This window comes from Ixodes scapularis, unplaced genomic scaffold (assembly GCF_016920785.2).
Source record: "Ixodes scapularis isolate PalLabHiFi unplaced genomic scaffold, ASM1692078v2 PGA_scaffold4__175_contigs__length_147842914, whole genome shotgun sequence".
NCBI classification, from domain to species: domain Eukaryota; kingdom Metazoa; phylum Arthropoda; class Arachnida; order Ixodida; family Ixodidae; genus Ixodes; species Ixodes scapularis.
Genome location: NW_024609879.1, coordinates 13,491,186 through 13,509,400, shown reverse-complemented (window position 1 = coordinate 13,509,400; position 18,215 = coordinate 13,491,186). Strand labels below are relative to the sequence as shown.

The 18,215-nt window shown below is 45.6% G+C and overlaps 1 pseudogene; it reads right to left on the bottom strand.

Moving 5' to 3' along the window:
- Positions 1 to 652: 652 nt before the first annotated feature.
- The window catches only part of LOC121837671, a 34,582-nt pseudogene continuing 17,019 nt past the window's right edge, over positions 653 to 18,215 (bottom strand).

The window sequence follows — 18,215 nt, the reverse complement described above, 5'->3', positions numbered from 1 at the left end:
AGCAGGATCGAATGCTGGTGCGAGACTGACTTTAGCTCTCCACGTGAAGCCTCTTATGTACACGCGTGGGCTTCTGGAATGATCAGCGTAGAAGGCTCGACGAGTAGAACATTCGGACCTCTAACACGCAACAGGATTCTCGAATTTACCAGAACACTAAATTGCAAGAATAAACAAAAGATGCGTCGCTTGCAGGAATCATACCCTGGCTTTTCGCGTGTGAAGCAGGCACTATAACCGTTAGGCCACGCGTGTGCTGTCTACCTGGCCAGCTGCGCGCCCGGCAATATCGGTACAGCCCCCGTAGGCAGAACAAGGAAATTCGCAATATAGTTTGTAGTTCAAACTGCCTGATCGACGTGCAGGCCTGTCTGACGGCGACGTCACACCACTGGTTTGGGAAAATTTTCTCACTGGCTACTTTAAATTTGAAGAAGCGAAATAGCGTACACACATATTCAGAACATTTAGTTAGTCTTACAATTGAAAACGAGCGTGTTGGTTAATAGATACAAAACTTGAAAGTATAAAACAGAGAGGACGAGGACGAGAACAGGACATCTTTCAAAGATGTCCTGTTCTCGTCCTCGTCCTCTCTGTTTTATACTTTCAAGTTTTGTAGTTAGTCTGGGTGGCTAAAAGAAACTGTGGACTACCCCTTTAAAACCAACTTGATCTTCTTCCTGGTGGTAGCAACTTTTTCCAAAACATCAAGTTTTTTACATGCACCCTTAGCAAAGAAGTGATTGCGCAGAATGACATATGATTGAAGGAACCCAACAGCAAACACATCACTGTGGTCGTTGTACCTTAGCGTTGCGATTGCACAACCCTCTAGGGCAGGGGTGGCCAGGCTGACCCGGCCTAAGGGCCGCAAAGGAAACCACGAAACTTCTAAGAGCCGCCGAAAGGGGGGGGCAAAGCAAACACCGCTGCCTGGTTACGCCCCCCGAAAGCATAAGAAAGCAGCTCGCAGGTCACAACTACAAGCCAGTAAAAATAACAATGAGAATATTTCTGGTCCTTTGTGAACTTGAACATAGCGTTTCTGACTAGTGGAAGCTTTGAATGAGGTCAACCCTGGCTTCCGCGACCTTCACCAAGAAACGATATGGAGGGAACTTTAGTTACCTAAAGGGGCAAGTATCACCAGCGAATGACAAAGGCCGCGAGACAGAACGTTTCCTCAACCCCAAGCCGAAGTTCATGCATGTTTTGACAGTTCCTGTCCTTGATGCATTTCCCCCCGGAGTCCGGCAAATTCTCTCGAACAATGAAAGAAACAGGATCAGTGGAAACATACGAGTGGAAAGCGGTTCGACTGTACGTATGGGGGCACAAGGCCGCCAAATCGCAAGCTGGTCTTTGTTCTGAAATCCTTTCCATTTTCCTGGGGAAACGCGGAAAGGGGCGAGGGGGGGTTCCTTACGAGGAATCCGCGAGCCGGACTGTGACTAGCAAAGAGCCGCATGCGGCTCGCGACCCGCGGTTTGGCCACCCCTGCTCTAGGGCATCAAGCAGGTTCCAGATTATGTCCCCACAAAGGTTCTCAGCCGTCGGTGCGGAAGTAATCTTGCCCTCCACACTCTTAAACATTGTGAACATGCTGCATGATGAGTGTTTTAGGCTTCCTTCCCTGCTTTCCCTTGCGAGCGTGAGGTAGGTCTCTGAACATTCATTTGACTCTCCCTGAATGTCATGCATGCAGGGCTCACACTTTGTGTGTTTGCCAATTGAGCACGCTAAGTAGCCACACAGGTAATAAATAACACAGTCTTGAGCCTATGCATCAGTGTGAACATGATCGTGCAGGTGGTCATGGTGTGATGTTTGATGGGCAGATATACAAATTTGCAAGAGCTTACTTCGAAGGCAAGCTTCGAGACTTTCATGTCGCTTTTTAACTTCGTTCTTGGCTCTCATTGTTTGATTCTTTGCCACCAGAACAGTTGTTGGCTCCCCCGTGACGTTCCCAGTCACACAGGCTTCGATGGGCATGTAGAGGCTCGGTAGGAGATACATATGCGAGAAGCTCACTACAGTTGGGTGATCTTCATCACCCCCAAAGGTCCTGATCACCCCAAAGAAGTGCTAGAATGAAGAGAATTAGTAGTTACTTTCCCTTAAACCAATCTCAATATATAAGAAAGGGTTGTGTATGAGTGCTGCATGTTCATTTATGGGAATGGATTACCTCTAGGGGGGTCCTGGTTTAGTTTTCCAGAGAGCCCATAGTCTGCTCCGGAGTTGAGGATGTCCGACGTCAGGTCTCGAATGGAATCGAGGGTGATGCGCAGAGACTTCATTGTAAGCTTTGAAGCGAACATGACGGTTCCTCTGGAGATACTGTTTTGCTCCGTGAGGTTGACGAGATCCAAAAAGTCAGTGATAATCTGCAAGTAATAATGTAGGCTGCTAGAGAACTCACTGAGTGTGCAAGATGATCCAGAAAGTAAGGTTATATATCTGAAATATGTTATCGCACCCTGATTTTCTCTGAATCTCTTTTTATGCCATGTCAAGGCAGCTTGACATTCAGTGCATCAAACAGGTTGTTTATGAGAACAGTGAACTGAACTGTGCCCTCACAGTCCTCTATTTCAGTCGTTTGTAGACCCTCATACCTACAGCAGTGCTGCGACTGAAGAAGCTGCAAGTAGAAAACAATCTTCCTTAGAATGCTGTAGTCTTTTGTGGCATTTGCAAAAAGCTTAATGATTTAACAATTACCATGACAGCCAACCTCACATTCATCGTTCTTTGGTTATCAGGGTGTATATGTTCCACAGTCAGTTTTGGCACAACTCGAATTTGTTCCTCGCAATCAGCCTTGTAGAGGACCTTGTAGTGGTCGAAGTTTATCTTGTGTTGCCCATTCTGGAAAATGAAAAAAATATAATGCAAACATATTAACTCAATGAATCACCAGGAAATGAAAAATCCTTTCAAATGAAAACAGAGTTAAGCTGCATTCAACTCGCCATGCCGTATTTGTGACGCAAGAGATGATTCCGAACGCATTGAATGATGTGAGGGACATCGCACAAGTATAGGCTCAGGTTAGGATCACATGGATGTTCCACCTTGTGCTTAGGGTCTTGCAGTTTTCCCGAGATGCCGAAGCATGACCACATCGACTTGGTGGTACTTATGATAGCTATTACTACGACTTTGTGCTTTCCCAGTTCTAGTTCCTTCGAAGCGGTCAAGAAATGATGCTTTTTGTTGCTTTTCGAAGCTTGTGAGGCGTATCCGCTGCAAAAGCCGGGAGCGCAGCATGTCGGCATGCTTGCTCATTGATTGGTAAACACGAGAAAAAGCCTAGAAGAGCCAACATCCAACTAAGACACGAGCACACAAACGAAAAAACAGGCGTCGGTAGCGAGCGACAACGTGGTGCCGAGCTGAGCGTAGATTATACTGCGACTACGGCGCCCTCTCTCGTGCGCGCTATGAAATGGGACCGCGCCGGGAATGCGAGTTTTATAACTGAGCTCCTCTGGTAACATTGTCTTGGCCTCAGTCGCCCTGGCCTTGGCTTTGGCAGCCTTGGCCACGTCTTTGACGGCCCTGGCTTCGGCTGCCTTGGTTTCTGCCTTGACTGCAATGGCTTTGGCCTGGGTGCCCGAAAGGTCAGCACCGACAAAGGACGGACCCTGTGCGTGCGGTGCAAGGGACCCCTGGATAGCGGAGATTGTTTTGATAAGCGTTCAAGACTCGAAATACCCCACTAAGTCTTCCTTGAACTATGCTGGTAAAAGAATCATACAGATCCTTTTACCAACAACTTCTTTTGACTCATCAGCCTCTCGACAAACAAAACCTAAGTAACCTCAGCCATGCACAGTTAGCTCAAGCAACTACTCCAATAGAACTTAATCAAATTCTGGTAAAAGTGGTCTCTTACCTCTTGGGTAAGCTCCAACCTGAGTTGCTGCAGGATACGGTCCTCAGTCGTCGCTGCCTTCTGTTTACCACTTTTCTGAGGTGCAAAGAAAAATACAGTAAGGACTCAATTTTATGAAAACCCCTTTCAGAATCTGCCTTATTTAACAAACAAATTCTGATTCCCTGCAGATAACCACAGTATTGAATGCATTTATGTAGTTAGAATAACTAAATCTACATGAACATAATATTGATATTGATATTATTTATTGCACTTGACAGGAAGAAATGTACAGGCGTACTGGTGTTGGGGGAAGGCTCACGCCCATGCACTAGTGTGCCCACAACACCGACCTATGCACTCTTACAATATATATACATTTGTACAAGATGATAAAAAAAAATCTAGTGTGCTTACAACACCGATTTGTGCACTCTAACAACATGTATATACGTATATGTCAGTGAAGTGTATTTTGTGTGAAATGTGTCGAAGTGAATTGCTGTTATGCAACCGGAAATGTTAGTGCATCCCAATTCGTTATTAACAGCACTAGTAAATGGAACGACATACTCAGTAAGCTCAGTCTAAAGAGGTGTAGGCTTCCCTTCTCTGGACATAATGTTGCATGATGCATTGCCCTTCTAGAGCCTTAAGAAAGCACTAGATTATGTGTGTAAGAAGAGGCAGATGCCACTTTGGACACAGCATAAGATGAAAAGCAGGTGCCATAGAACTCTTATTCACCTTTAAAGGGCAACTCCGCTCAATTTAGAAAATTTCGAGATAGTGACTGATTTTGCTTTAAGAAGCACTCAAAAACAATCCCCAATCCTTTGTTTCGCGAAAAATAACATATTTTTCGTGCAATTTCACTTTAGCCATGATCGCAAACCGAAACGGTGACAAAGCGGGACAACATTGTGTCTTCGGCATCACTGAGCATGTACACCCACGTGATATACAAGGGGTCACGTGACCTATCACGCAGACATTCACTTCGCAGTCATTGTCGCGTCGTCTGCAAAGCATGCACCGCCACTACATCACTCTGTCTGACACATTTCGTGGGAAAAACACACGAAAAGGTAAGTTTCCCCCGAAAGCATAATTTGTAGGAATTTGTGGGAGGCAAACTCTATGAAAGCGCACGTAAATACGCTTTGTTGAGTCTGAGGTTCAGACGTGTTTTGCTTTTAGTATTTTGTCGCCGGCAATTTCTGCTGAAACTTAAATTGTGTGTAGTTAAAACTATTGTTTCAGTGAGTTTAATGTGCACATATAGGACTGTCCCCGTGTGTTGGTAAAAGTGGCTCATCTCGTCAACAGTTCAGAGGGTAAACCTTTCCACTCATAATTTCACTGTTTCAGCAAAATGCGAGAAAGCGCCGCGTGCAATTGCACACGCACTCAATGTCATAGAGTGCGAGTGCAATTGTACTGGATCTTTATACAACTGCGTCCGCAACTGCTTTGCGAACGCAGATCCGCTTCCAGTGTGAAAAAGCGGTAGAGCGTGTGAACGCTGCGTGAAGGGTATGACCTCTCGAAAGCTCACGATCGCAAATTATGTTGCGTTTCACTGAAGTGCCCTTCTTGCATCAATCGCACAACACGTATTTATGCCAAAGTGATGTGGTACAACCCCGAGAGCCGTTGCTTTTGCGTTTTTTTACAGGCATCGCACGTTAACGATACGCACCGAACACACAAACCGCGTTCAACGAGGTGTCGGCGCGTTGGCCTATCAGTAGGGAGCCAGCCGAGCGCATCGTTCGCGTTTCTCGCGTCGCACGGCGCTGCCAGCGCTGCTCTCCCCGGAAAAGAAAACAAAATGAACAAACCTGTACATGCTTGATGACGTCACGGACGTGCCGGGAGAAGAAATTTGGAGGAAGCGGAAATGCAGCCGGGCAGTGTTGTCTGGTCCGCACGTCTCATCTAAAATCAGCGGATTCCTGCTTGTCAAACTTTGACAGCGATTTTAATGAACTTCTAGGCGGAATTCCGTCGTAATATTTGCCTTGTGGGCTTTATAGATGATAACAAAAAGAACTGTATTGTTTTGTACTACTAAAAAAGAAGCGGAGTTGCCCTTTAATGCACCTGTTGAGAAAAACAAAAAAGGACATTTACCTTGACAGGTTTTGCTGCGCCATGATCCTCAGTTTCGTTAGACAGCAGCATCCTATATAGGATGACACCCAGGTCACTGCGCACCACTAATAATAATAAATACATAATAAGGGCTACTCCCCACCCCAAAAAACCTATTCCTAGTATCTATACGTGGCATCGCCACATTCTTCAGATTACCATTTATGTACAATGGTTCAACAGTTCTTACTGCGTTTCTTGAAGAATAAATACCCCTCGTGCGTGTTGTGCCGCTCCGCAGTTTCTGCCGTCTGCTACCAAAAACGTGGGACCAGGGGACCACCATCACGACACATGGGAGTGCCATGCAGTCCTATGTTCATAGGATGCTATTTTATGGTTGCAATATCAGATCAGTTGCTTTACTTGCATCTCACAAGAGCAGCGGAATTAAAACTGCATTGTCACGTGCCTACTGAATTTGTTATCCCCCTATCACAGACAGTGTCAAAAAGAATCTTTTAATAAATAAAGTCTGTTAAGCAAACAGCTGAACAACACGTTTTCTCTAGTGCTTTCTGCAACATCCATGCAAAACCTGCGGTATGGCAATTCGACATAGCTGACATATATAGCCAGTGTAGCAAAACTGCTATGCTCCATTTCACCTTACGGTAGACTGCAGCTGATGCTACGAGCCGTCGAAGCCAATCCCATGCCTTGTGAATGTCACGTAACTTTTGGGGTAGGACGCGGCAACACACGGGGTTCATAGTCGTGCGATACATTTGTAGGGCTGCATTTGCTAGGGCAGCTTGTAGCATCCGCCATGGCTCATCGGAAGATGTAACAAGGTATAGCCTGAGGACTTTAACATATATCACTCCATAGAAATACACTGCCGCCGGCTGTACTGCCGGCGGCAGTGTATTTCAAACTGAAACTAGAAGGGTAGTGATCAAACCCAGATAGTCTGAGTACTGCAGCACAACCCTTCGTTTTAGAACCGTAAAGGCTATACACCAACTCATGTTTACAAACAAACCGGAGCGCCCCTAGCGGAGGTCACCGGCGCCGCGCATGCGCCGTGGATGGTGGGCAAGAAGCCCGCCGTCGCCCATAAACAAACCATTGAATTGCGTTGTTGTCGGCGTCGGTGGGAGTCCCCGTGCTCTTTTTCGCGTTGGAATTGTTGATTCTACGTCCTCCTAACAATGTCTGACTACTTGAGCGGCTTCAGCAAAACTATCGAGGCAAAACTTTGCGTGAATAATGTGACTTGCGGCGATACATTTCACGTGGACGCCGCAGAATGGGCGCTAAAGCCTGACTCCCACGTCGAGATTCTGCTCGCTATTTTCAGTCACGACGTCGCTCGGACTGCAAAAGCGTGGACCGTAGCTGAGATGGTGGACATCGATACTGAAAACCTCAAGTAGAATCGGGCATTACAAGTCGGTGATGGCCACTGGTAACAATGATCAACAACTTGTATCTGTTTACACTTAGCCGACTTATCCCAACCAACCTTCAAAAGTGTTTTGAGGCCTGCACTTAGTTCTTATCGCAATTACCGGGTCAATGTTTGGTTTACGAGCCGCTGTCGTTTGAACGAACTGACGACAAAAAGCAGCCAAGTTTGAAAGAGCAGACGACAGTTGGAACGCACGCGCAATGGAGTATGGGCAAGAAGCACCGCGTCCCGCGCCAACAAACCATTCGAATGTCACGTTGTCGGCGTCTGTGTGAGTCTGCATACTCTTTTTCGCGTTGGAGTTGTCGATTCTACGTCCTCATCGCAATGTCTTACCACTTTAATCGCCTGAGCGAAATCATCAAGGCTCGTTACGCTGCTAAACTTTGCATAAATAATTTGACGTACGGCGATGTATTTGCATGACCGCCGCAGAATGGACGTACAAAACCACGATGAGACTCTTCTAGCTATTTTCGGTCGCGACGACCCTCGTGCTGCAAAAGTGTAGAAGGTAGCGGCGATGATCGACGTCGATACTGAAAATCGGAAGCGGGAACAGACAAAGCGTAACAAGTAGGTGATGGCCACCGGTACCAATGATCAACATCTTGTATCTACTGCTTACACCGAGCCTACTTAAGTCTTTTGAGGCCTGCAATTACTTCTTATTGCAATCACCGGGTCAAAGTTTGGTCTACGGGCCGCTTTTGTTTGAACGAGCAGACGACAAAAAACAGACAACTTTGAAAGAGCAGACGAAAGTTCGAACGATCAGGCGGCCGTGTGAATTTGAAGACGCACTGAATCCGTGGGTGGTCCGGACAACTTAGGGGTTTTCTCTCGGTCATGTTGGAACAAAGCAAATACATCTGGCGATTACAAATTGTGGCCCGCACACGCAATCGTAGTTCGACAGCGTCAGGTTTGCCCTTTTCACGGCTGCTATCGACGTTCTCGGACGAACGGAGGGTGCAAAAACACATGAAAACTGATCTTCAAACCTTCCCAGACTCTCTTTGTAAAGCCCCCATCGCAGCATTTTGACGAGAAGGCAGGTTTTTTTGTCTCGTTTCTTCCAAAGGATCACAGGGATGCATGTCTGGCACGGCGACTTCTGCCCACCGCCCCAGACCGGAAGTGCGTCCGGCGCGCCACCACCGCGGCGTGACGTAGGAGAGTTGAGTTGGTGTATACATAGGGTGTATACTTTCCGGTGTTTGTTTATGACAAAAATCGGAGGATGTTTATCCCTGCTTATTTATTCCTAGAACACCGGTGCTTTTCTAAGAATTCTTTCGTGGAGACGCTAAAAACCGTGATTATCGAGGAAAAAAATTGCGAATGTAAACGACCACTGTAGACGAAAATCACTTCAAATTTTTTTACATCTTTTACACAATCTCTTACACACTTGATTATTGTCGTATATGCACGCATACGTTCCTAGGCTTGTGTCTGTCGCTCCTTCCAGTTGGCGACGTGCAATTTCGAGAATGCCTGCTTAACATTTGCGCTGGACAGGGGAAGCCCCAAAACGTCCAACGTGGCTTGGGACAGTACTGGCCAGCTGTGACTGGCCTCTATGGCCACTGATGGGGATCTTCAAGGTCGGTGGCTTAGGAGGACCACTGACCTTGGACAACAGTGAAAGAAAGCTACTTACTGCCTTCCAAGAGTCCAACACCACGTAGGTCACAAAAGAAAGACAGACAAAGTGCATGATTCTGCTTAATGCTTAAGATAATGTGTTTGACGGAAGTTTCTGTAGAACTTTTTCAGGGAAAAAAAGAAAAAAACTACATTGCTGGGAAAAAATATTTAGAAACGTGTTTTCTTTTGCTTGCAACGATTTTTATTTCCGTCACCGGCAGATGTTTATCGGTGTTTTTCGGTTAAAACCGGAAAGTATACAGCCTAGCTATAAATGATGAAATACAAAACCAATTGCAGGCTTTTTCGAAACAAGTTTTGAACTTCACCGAAACTAGATTCCTCACAAATTGCGTCCTCTGCACAAAGGGATGCACGGCACCCCATGCATCTTGACGGTGGTCCCATGGACCCCCGACTTTAAAAGCAGACAGCCAAAAGTGTGGAGCAGTGCAACGAGCACTAGGGGTATTTATCTCAGCCTCAGCATGTGCAAGTGTTTGCAGAGCAACGTGATGGGCGGCTCTGAGGTACCGCGTAGCCCACATTATGCCGTTTCAGGTCATATTGGATGCTTTAGTACACAGTAAAACACTGTGTGCATGTACGGCACAGCGAGCTTGTCCTTCCAGACCCTGTGGTGTTTCAGAGTGCACCTGCTATGTAGGCGTTGGGAAGACGAAATAAAAGACAAGTCATGCTCTCCTTGCAATTAGTTTGAAGACAACACTTGATGTTTCTCTGCCTTTCGGCGGAGCTGAGGTAGTGTTGGTACCTTTGTGTTTTCACTTTCATGTGACATGCTCATATCGAAGGCGCAAGTCGCATAGAATTCAACTTTATAACCTTTTTGCAACATGACAAAGCATGAAAAATCAGTTTTGCATCGTTGTCTTTAAGAAGTGCCCTCATTCAAACTCAGTGAGGAAAGAGAGGATAAGCCCCAACACATTCTGAAAGTTTGACCATCGACACTTTGACCTGGCTGTGCCTATGACACCCACAATCACATGGGCAGTGCTCTGATATATGCTCAATCTCACTTCACAGTATCTGCTTCATATCTTGTCATTAGAAAATCTAGCAATGTTTTGCACCAAAGTTTCAAGATGTCACATGATGACCCGCCAGAGTATATAGACTGAGCAAACTATAAAGTAACCTTGATCTATACAAGTGAGCTAATGACAGCGAGACATCTAGGAAAGAGCTTCAACGCTCTTTTCTAGTTTAACTTTAGTTTTCGCTGCCTCGTTTGATTGACAGGTGGATGGATGAACTGATGGACAGTACGGACAAGACAAAGAGGTGCATTTGTCTTGCACCTTTTTCCGTGTGTAACTTTGAAGCATATAAATTTTCGAAGGCAAATAAATACGTCCAAGTCGGATGTATGTTAAAAAAAAATTGGCCGGATGTGCCCGACCGACACTTCAGTAAGATATGTATGTTGGTGCATCCGACGTATTTCTAAAGCTGAAGGCTGGTGGAAATCGGTTTGTCAAACAATGTTTCATCAACATGCGGCATTTCGCCGACAGCTCGTTTCATTGAAAGTCTTTCCATGTTCATTTCATCGACACACCTTGCGACGTTTCATCAAACACAAACCTGCCGTTTTCCCAACTTTTTTTTTTTTGCTCTTGCCTGGTTTACGGGGAAAGAGAGGAATGGGGCCTCGAGGGTTCGGTAAACATGTTCCAGTGAATTGCACACTAGCCTTTAACAACTTCCAGATTTGATTTTAAAAAAGTTTGTTGTCAGTGAAACGTTGCGGGAGCTATTGTGTCCAGGAATATTGCGGTGTCGACGAAACGTGTGTCCATATAAAGTTGACCACAAAATGAGTTTCAACGAAATGATGAAGACCCCCACATTCATTTAGACACGGTGTGAAAATCATAAATCATAAATTGGTCCCCCCTAAGTTCGGTTCCCACATGTTGTGGGGCACTGATACAGCGCTGTTTATGTGTCGTCGGCTATTTATCATCTGCCATGAAAAGTTGTTTTTATGGTGCGATACAAATCGATGAACGCTCCCGTCAGCACGTGCTCGGCTAATTGTCAGCGCTGTGCTTATAGGGAGTATTCACTGGATACCATATTTGAGGGCGATGTTTAGAGCGCATGCTCGGAACAATCTCGCGTTGATAGGCTGCTAAGACCGGCAATCTTGGTGGTACGGAATGCACGTTGCAAAAGAACTGTGGAAGCACGCCGTCAGCACGCGCTCCGCAGTCGCGCACACGGCTATGGCCGGCTGTGAATACTCCCTATAGACGATTGCAAGCGCGAAGATGACTGGCCGCCGCCTTATGTCTGCTTATGCGGACAAGCCCGTTCAATGCAAACTTGTTAAAGCTAAGTTTACGTGCAAGCTGCACATGCTTGCACGCATGGAGCACCAATCGGGGAGCCATGCTTACAATTGTCTATAGCACTGTGATATATGTGTGAGCAGGCCTTTAAGCTAAATATGAAGCGAAGGCTAGAGGCACGAGGCCGCTGCAGCTGGGAGACAAGTTTTAGCGGACAAATCACTCGCGCTAGAATTGCCAATTTCAGTGCAAGGCACACGTGGTAACCCGGGTTCGTAGCCTTCGCTGTAATATCTACATTACAAAGTTAACTTGAAATCCATACTTACGGCTAAACTCCGCAACTTGAGCTGCCAGCAGCTTGTGTTGTCCCAGTGGCCCGTTTGTTTCTGTCCTGGTTAGGCTAAGTGGCCTTCACCTCATCGTTTTTTTGGGGTTTGCCCGGTGTACGAAAGCCAGGTTTTTGAGTTATGTTTCACAATGGGGTTGAAGTTCTGAATAAGGTTGACCGATTCAACTGACAGGCTCTCCTCAGGGAACCTGTAGAGGTCGAACTTATCCATCATAATGCTAGATATTTTGGACATGTGAACGCCGCATACAAAAAACAAAGGCCAGGGCTGGAAATTGTGGATTGATATGGATTGGATTGGCTATTAACGTTAGCCCCACAGTCCAACATTGCCATCAACCCAACCAAGATTGTTGCTGGTTGGGCACCATCCGATTTATTTGTTACTTCTATGGTAGATATTTATTCCGTTAAAAGTTGTAAACTTTGTTAGGGGTCCACATTTTTCTATGATGGTTTATAGAAATAGACTACACCTACAGTGGCCTTGCAGTCTCTCTACGACGATAAGCATAAAATTAACAAAAGCAACGATAAACAAAAACGAGTTACTGCTTACTACCACTGCTATCAGAAAAATATCTCTACAAACTGTAGCACAGCTGCCGTACGCTTCAGCATCACAAGCTCCCTAAAGTACAAGGGAGGCGAATGAGTTGCCACCAAACAATTGTTGTAGCAACGTGCGGAGAAACACAGATGAACCAAATAGGGTTGCTGCCAACTTGACAGACATTTCATAATAATAATACTTCATTCGTACTCAGTAGGGATTACCCAGGCGCACGCGAAATATCTACCGCGCAAGATGCAACTCAGTCCATGAAGTTCTGTTGAATGCCGTTATAGCGAATGACTCTTCATGGTTTGTTGTGTGGGTTACAATAACGTGCCAATACCACATAGAGCATCCAACACTCACATAATTCAATGTTTTTTAAACCCCTGAAGTCGACAATTTGGCAAGTTATGCCTCCCACCCCCCAAGAGAAAAAAAGAAACTGCGCTGTGTGCAGTCACCTTTTGGGTTTTTCTGCTTGGGTAAAATGGATTGTAACCTGAGGCTCAAGCTATTTATTATTATTATATTATTATTATTACACCAAACCTCGTAGAAACCTCCGGCGGTAGCAGTTCAGCTGCAGGTTCAGGAAGCTAAACAAGCATAGCGGGGTAGACATAATAGCCCACGCTCACGGGTTTATGATGTATGTACATGTCCTTGAATTAACCAGCTCGCCTGCCCTCTCACATTAACTTCGAACATCAGGGAAAATTTGCTAAAAAAAGATTCATCGAGGTCGGCATAATTTTTTCAATAGGGGGTTTGCTAAACTGGGGTCGATAATACGGGTTGTACAACGGGTTTCGCTAAAATGGGTGTTTCAGCAGTGCAGCAAAGAGGTCTCCAAAAAGGATGTCCATTAAGTGTAAACATGTGCCGCATAAAATTGCCTGTTTGGGGGAACTCATTTAGACAACCATAACCAAGTAAAAGGTTTACCGATTTAATGAATTGCGTAACAGTGATTGAGAAGGGTTAGGTTCAGAATTCAGCGAAAGTAAGCCGTCACAATGCACGATCGACTGTGAGGTGACATTGCTCTGTTTGTCTACCTGTCTCTACCTGGTTTGCTACCTCTCTAACAAAATATTTCTTTGATAGAGTAAAACTTGGAGCAAAAAAAGAAAAGGAGGTTTTTCAGCCTCCCTTTTTCTTGCTCCAGTGTTTACTATACTTCATCTCATCCTAACATAGACTAGTCACAAAGGTGTTTGACAGAATGTCTAGCCCAGCATGAAGCGCGAGGCGAGAGCTCTTTATTCTCTTCTTCTACGAGCTGTACATATATACAACACTCAGTGTTTCGACTAGGCATGGGCGAATAGAGGATTTTGGGTCCGAATCGAATTCGAAGCGAATACTGATTTTGGCCGAATAATTTTGAATCAAATAGTTCGAATAGTACAAGCAACAAATACCACAAGATATGTTTAAACAATAGTTTTGTATTTTACCTTATTTGGTACTAGAAGTACTGTAATTGTTAATTTCAAGTGTATTGAGTTCGGGAGCACGAAATGGTCGAAATGGTCGGAAGCTTGCGCCACCTAGCCGGAAATCCAAGCCAGAGTAAGTCAACCCTGTTTATATCAAACTTGCAAAGAAATGTCTACCAGTTCGATATAACGAGTAATTTGATATAAAAGTCTTAATGAATTTGACTCTCAAAAATCCACTTTCTGCCGAAATATTACACTATGAAGTAGTCTTGCATCTTCTGCTGCTTTTTCTTGATTGCATCCGCGATAACAATATTTTTCTATGCTGTCGACGGACTCCAAAATGCTGAGGTCGCTGCCTTCTATATTCGCGCATTAGCGCCTAACTATGCCGAGAGCACTGAGCACGTCTGAAAGGGAGCACCTTCTCCTGCAGAGCGCCGTTTTGCTCTGTAAATTGGCTTTCCCCTACAACAGGTGGCTGCATTGGGGAAAGCAAAACAAGTTAGCTTTTCTTTTTTGGGGTGGGGGGGGGGGGGGCGGGTTGTGGCTGTGTTAATCGCTTGGAAGAAAAAATAATGTTCTCTTTTGCGGATGGAGCAGGGAGAGGGAGCACTGAGGACCCTCTCCCCCCTCCCTCCGCAAAAGCTATATTTTCTTTTCTTCCCTGCAATCAATGCGGCCGCCCAGAAAAAAGAAAAAAGGAAAAAAGTTAGCGTGCTCTGCAAGCTGGCTTTCTCCCAATGCGGCCGCTCGCGTTGGGGGAAAGTCAGCTTGCAGTGCAAACTGGCGCTCTTGGCAGTTCAATATGTCAGTAGCGGCTGCTATTTTTCTTCGATGCAACCATAGTTTTTGCTATATATTATCACTGTAACATTACTGTGCACGATAATTTCTCGATATAAGGAATAATTCGATGTAAACGGGTTCTATATAGTCGAATTTGACTCTATTTAGAAAGGTAGAATAATCCTGTATACAGTGTAGACCGCATATAACGTATGTCGCGGGAGTCGCGAAAATCCGCACTATAAGCGGTACCGCGCTATAACCAAAACATCAATTTTTCAGGCCAAAATACATGCCATCAGACAACTTACCTTTGTAAAAGAATTTATTTTATGTTAGATGAAAAATAAAGCTTAGTTTGAGGAAAGTCGTTTTTATTTCATCAAACTAGTACACCTCTCTCAAGTGTGTCACACATTTTGAAAGAAATGAGTGACTTTTGCTTGGCGCAGCCTTTTAACGGCGTCGCGGGTTGCGGACGGACGTTGCGAGCGTTCAGGATTGCTAACCCTAATCACTTTTCTCCGGCGATGAAAACGCGTGAAAATTCACATCCTTTATACGGTACGCGCCAGTAATACCTTCAACTTGAGCACAGGCATGAAATGCTCCAAATAAGAAATCCGAGCGACGTTTGAAAACACAAATGCTTAGAAAGCACCACTGTAGCCGAAGTAAACAAACACAACGACACGGGCGTTTTTGCCGTCTTGAGAGTGCCGCCACAACATCGCCGCACAAGTAGGTGGATCTTCCCTTCTAGTACGTGCTGGGTTATAATAGAGACACACAACGAAAATTCACAGTCAAGGATAGCGCTTTTACGCGGACCGATGAGCTTCCACCACGCCGTAGTTCACTTTAACGCCATCTACGTCGACGATCACAACTGACGCCATGTTCGCGGATAGAAGCAGCCGGCCCGCGACCGGCATGCAACGCACGCGAACACTTCTTCTCGACCTGCGATTGGTCTGTCGTTGCGGTTGTTTGTTCCCAACGCAGCGGAGGGACGCATGCACGTGAACGACACGTGCCTGCATCCCTCCGTTGCTATGGCAACCGAAGCCTCTCTCTTCGCTTCTCCCCGCTTCTTCGAGCCTTCGAGCAACCTCCTTGCCCCGTGAGTGCCACTTGCGGCCATTGCGGCTCGCGCCGTTATCTAGTGTCGCACAGGGAAGCGTGCTCGCTGCGCCGCTCAGTCGGCGCGCTGTTCCAAAAACCGCACTATAACCGGTATTCCCCTTCGCGCGCCTGCATTTTAAGCGGTATGTAATTACATGGAGTTCTATGGGAGGCGAACCGGTGGTTTAAAAGAGCCGCATTATACCCGGTCCTGCACTATAAGTGGTTACGTTGTAAGTGGTCTATTCGTGACTGCAGTGACCTATAGGGGGCGCCACCACCAAACAAACATGGCGGCTGAGTCCAGGTCGCGTCGGCTCGTTTGGGCCGCCTGAACAGGTGGAGCGTTGAATTAAACCGATTTTCTTTTGTTTAATGCCAAATTTTATATGTATTTGAACTGAGACGGTTAAGTGTAGCCGGTGCACATAAACTTGCAGAGCATAGTTTTGTTTTCCAATTGTGTTTTTTGTTCTTTTCATGTCAAACTTTTGTTTCGGAAATTTCGTTCGAAACCGAAACTATGGGCTCTGAAGAGACGGTAAGATGCTAATAAGTTTTGATCATCTAAGAAAAGTGGCAATGAATGCAGAATTCTCCCACCGACAGTAATTTTCAGCCAACTCGCATGCCTCGACCATGCGACTTATCTGTCCGCGAAATCGAGCTTTTGTGCGTATCCGCGTTTAAGAAACAGCTTTAGTCGTATGCTTGGTCAACAGCACAGGCTGCAGGAAAATTACGAAAATTAAGCAAGCGCTTCTTGGGCCAAGGAGCATGTTAACCCGCCGGCACCCCACTAAGCAGCTGATACTCGTATTTCAATTCAGGTTTGAGTAGCAATCGAGAAGTCATTTTGACGAATATGCGGGCTATGTATTATATTACGTACTATGGGGGTCCTACTAAAGCGATATTAGTATATTCTTCGGTTGGAAATATAAGCTTAGTTAACTAGCTATTATGTGAACTGCTGAATAAAAATATATTTGACAGACAGAGAGATACTAAGTTAAACTTAACCAAATGGTTCTAGCCAGTAGCACGGAGACGAATGCGGACAAACTGAAGAGAGTCTTCATTGGCGATTCACGCAGAACCTCTCTGCATTGAACTTGACTTCGAATCCTGTACGGAAAAAATGAGTATTTTTGTGGTCGGTCAACCTGAGCAATGTAGACGTATATTGCTGCTGGCTCAATTCGACGGAGGTATAATATAAATATTGGAGGCGCGATAGATCATAATGCCGTGACAGTTTCTAACGTTGCGAGACGCGTCCCCCACCTTTTGAAAACAGATAATTTCCCTCATTCATAATTTGCAGCGAGCAGGTTTTCCTGAATCAAGTAATTGCGAAATCAGCCCAACTCCTTCGGAGTGGTTCAGAGGATTTTTCGGCGAAAAGCAGCCAAGATGAATAGCCAACGCACCGACCGACGTGGGTGGCTCAAACTTGAGGCTAATCGAACACAACCAAACTCAAGAAAAGCAGCTATCGAACTTTCCCCTTCACTTGACTGCAGCATTGGTGTTCCCTCCAGTGAAATGCCTCGTCTGTCGTCCTCCCACTGTTCTACATCTTCATAAAGAAACCCCTTATCAGTTACCAAGTAGTCGTCATTTTGAATGCGATTCGAGACAGACAAGAAATCAAAACGTTTTTCCGCAATTCCTCCCCATCGAAGAAATCGAAAACACGTGATAGAAGGAAACAATCTACTGAGGTTTCGCCACACTAATGAACACTCAGGCAAACTTAAGAAATTTTCGGACCATCGTGAAATTACACTGTTCGCCATCGCGCCGACAACACGTGTCCGCGAAAGCCACCAGAGATGCGGAGGGGCGCGGAGGGGCGCGGAGCAGCCTGGACCGGCTGGCTCCCGGTTTTTCCGCTTGGTAGCGTCCGTTTTGCTGGAGTCGCGAATACTGTAGTCGAATTATTCAATATTGTCGAATAATTTGATATTGTCGAATACTTAAATTCGATTCGAAGCGAATGCCGAATAGAACAGAATTCGATTGGCTATTCGTAATAACCGAATATTCGCCCATCCCTAGTTTCGGCCAAGGGCGTAGCCGGGGGGGGGGGGGGGGGGGGTGCTTTTGGGGCTTAAGCTTTCCCGAAATCTAGGTGACCCTATAATATACACGTGCATTTTGACCCCCCCTCCCCCTGTCCGCAACCCAAGTCATAAACATCCCAGCCACCTTGAATCAAAGTTACAATTATGATTCGCTTATTTCCATTTACATTGATGGTGAAGCTCGAGGGAAAAAGCTGTGAAATACAGCTTCACAAGGCCCTCGCCCCCTACTTAGGCACAATAGCAGAGGTACAGGGAAACAAAAAATGGTACTTCATGCGAAAGTACAAAATGGGTGGATAATATACGCACACCACACATAAATAAAAAAACATTGAAATTCCTGGAAACATTAAACAAACTGCCAGATCACTGGTATTTTACCTCTCTAGGTTTACAAAATATTCTCTAAGTTGCTTAA